Below are 3,586 nucleotides of genomic sequence, written 5' to 3' on the forward strand. Positions count from 1 at the left end.
ATAGAATTCCCGATCACCGAATCCGGTGCCGACAGCCTCCATAGTACCCCATTCTCCGCTCCCAGCGTCCATACGCCAGATTTTCCAACGTACATTTATTTCGTAAGAAGCATAACCACAAGTTTACCCAAATCACAAAGGCAATATCATCATCACATATCCACTAATATAAACTGTTATACAATGCTGAAAGGGAAAATACATAATCAAAAATCAAAGCTCCAAAAGACAGCTGCATGCTCCAAGCTCAACGTTGATGTGACCTAATGACACCTGCACGCATCTATCGTGCATAAGCTTATAGAAAGCTTAGAGGGTGGTGAAAGTGTGTGCGCAAGGTAAGTGCCAAGCATGCAAAATCAGAGTAATGCAAAAACATACTAGTAAATCCATAAATGTCATCGGCCTTATCCAAGCTATGCAATGCCAAAACATAATAAGCCAATATTATATACTGAGGAAGTAATGCAATAAGCAAATCCTGACGAGTCCACGAATATTGCCAACCTCATCTAGGCCATATAAAACATAGCAACCCAAAATACTATATGCCGCGGATGTAATGCAATATGCTGTGCGAATGAATGACCATGCAAGAGTGTGAAGTCGGGATGATAGTACTTAGTATCGTAGGCTATGGGGTCCATCACAAGGGACTCCTATCCAAACTAGTTCCATACCTAAATTTGGATAGTCAGACTTAATGTGGTAAACTCCTAATCTCAGGTTGGTCGCGCGCCCCAACAGAAATCTTGGTCATTATGAAGGTACACATAACAATTAATTGTGCACCACCGGCATGAGTGGATAGTGAAAAAATGAATGAATGAGTAAAATACTGAGTATACAACTCCTCCTCAATAAGTCCACATTTCAGTATTGTACATCTCTAGGATCATCATTAGGGTCTAGTACACTACATGCGATCGCCGCCCACTGGACGCACAACCATACAAGTAGAAGAGACCTCACTATTCGCCTAGCCAGTAGTCAGCCAATATCTACCCAGTACGTCGATAGCGAACCCATTTATGAGCTAGTCAAACTTTGCCTAGCTATGCCCCCTACCTTCAGGTGGGTAAGGCCACACTCCCTTCTAACCAATTACGACACAGTAGGAGACACAGCCTACTGGTATTCAGCACTCGGGCGCTCATGTATCCACTCGGTCTAGACATTGGAGCGTCCTCTGGTACCAAGAGGATTTAGAAATTTTCACTTAGGGACATCTACGGCGCCCCAATGCTAGTAATAAATTTTTGGTGTCTCATCTGACCATCCATGATATGCCTGTGGAGGCTATGGCCCTGATGTCGTTAGGGTGTACGGTGGTCATATCATAAAATATGAGATGCATGAATCATACCATCCAGTCATGCATCAAACCTACGCATACCGCGCGCTCATTGGGTCAACTCCGCCTATCAAGGAGCCCCATAACAACCTACCCAATGGCATATGCAATAGTCAACCATATATCATATCAAGCATGCAGATGATACATATGAGCATGTGTCATGATGCTATACTATCACGCACTCACAATCAGTATCGATAATTGGCCTAACAAAGGGCCTAAGGGAAGGTTACAATGTGAACATTTAACCATCATTGCCCATCAATGTGGACATTTAATCAACATTGCTCCCAAGGAGTGGCCCACATAGAGCCAGACATATAGTGGGCCCATGGTCTCACACAAAGGCCTCATACACAACATAATGGGCCGCATATAATCTCAATAGGCCGAATACAATTATAATGGGCCTTATACAATCACGATGGGCCTTATACAAGGGTCTCATACATCACAATGGGCCTCGTATACATCACAATGGGCCTTATACATGAGCCGTATATACATCACAATGAGTCTCATTATATGAGCCAAATATACATCACAATGGACCTCATATCTAGGCCATATATACACCACAATGGGCTACATCTCATGGGCCTAATACACATCACAATGGGCCGCATCGCATGGGCCTAATATACGGCACGTGGGCCGCATCACATGGACCATATATACATCACATTGGGCCTTACTCATGGGCCTCGAATACATCATATCGGCCTCATCATATGGGACTCAAATATATCATAATGGACCACGCCCCATGGGCCTTGAATACATCACAAAGGGCCTTATACACAAGCCACATATACATCACATTAGGCCTCACCAAATGGGCAGAATATACATCATGTTAGGCCTCACACAAGGGCCACAAATACATCATATTGGGCCTCATCACTTGGGCCACAATTACATCACAATGAGCCTCCTCACATGGGCCATATATATATCATATCGGGCCTCATCATATGGGCCTCAAACATTTCATAATGGGCCGCATCTTATGGGCCTCATATATATCACGATGGGCCGCATCACATGGGCCTATATACCTCAAGGTGGGCCGCAACACATGGGCCGTACCATAAATGGCGGCGAATCGAAAGATCATCTGGACCATACCACAAATAACAGTGGAGATAATGATTTACGCCGTTTAAAATTTACGGGCCCACCATTACGTTTATTTTTCATCCAATCTGATCTTAAGGTGATAAAACCTGACTTAAGCAGAAAAATAAATTCCATACTAATCTAAAACTTCTATGACCCCAAAAAGGGTTTCAATGGTGGAAGTTCAATCCCCTCACTATTTTTTTGCGATGTGGTCCACCTGATAATTAGATATGTCTCATTTTTAGTCTCAAGCCTTAAGATGAGCTCACGAGATAGATGGACGGTTTGGATGTGTCACATACATCAAGGAAGGCCCAGCAGGTGGGTGGCATGGATGAAATACATACATCAACGGTGTGTACCACCATCCAGCTGTTGGGCAGTGGATACAACACATGCATCAGGCGGGTCCCACGCATCAAGGACGGACGGAGTAGACAAAACACTTACATTACATTGGAGGCCCACTAAGTGAACGGTCTGGATATCTACATTAAGGTGGGGCATACATAGCACTGTTCAGCAACTGAATGGTGCAGATACAAACATACATAATGGTGAGGTCCACACGTCTAGAGATTGGATGGTGTGGATATCTCACATGCATCATGTGGGACCCACATGTGTGGACAGCACACACATTAGGTAGGATGCATGGCCAAACGGCCTAGATGATCAGATACCTCATGGTGGAGACCCACTGTCCCTACCATGGACAGTGTGGATAAGAACATATAAATCAAGGTGGGTCCCATCCCCACACGTGTGGGGTGGGCCCATGTCTCCAAATGGATGGACGGTATGGAGATAACACATACCTCGTGATCTGGCCCACCATCCAGAGTTCCGGACGATGTGGATCAGTGGCACGTGCATCATGGTAGTCCCCATGTGGGACCAATGGATGGACAGCATGGTTGATGCACATATATCAGAGGTGGGTCCACACATGTGGCCCACCTCAGCTTAAAACAAAGCTGATATTTGTGCTTTCTTTCATCCGGGCCTATCCAGATGGACAGGCAGCAATCCTGTCCACTGGACAGTCCAACAAGGTGGGCGCAATACATGGACGGCATGGACATGATACATACTTCGTAAGTGGGC

The sequence above is a fragment of the Magnolia sinica genome, chromosome 19 (genome assembly GCF_029962835.1).
Source record: "Magnolia sinica isolate HGM2019 chromosome 19, MsV1, whole genome shotgun sequence".
Taxonomy (NCBI): Eukaryota; Viridiplantae; Streptophyta; class Magnoliopsida; order Magnoliales; family Magnoliaceae; genus Magnolia; species Magnolia sinica.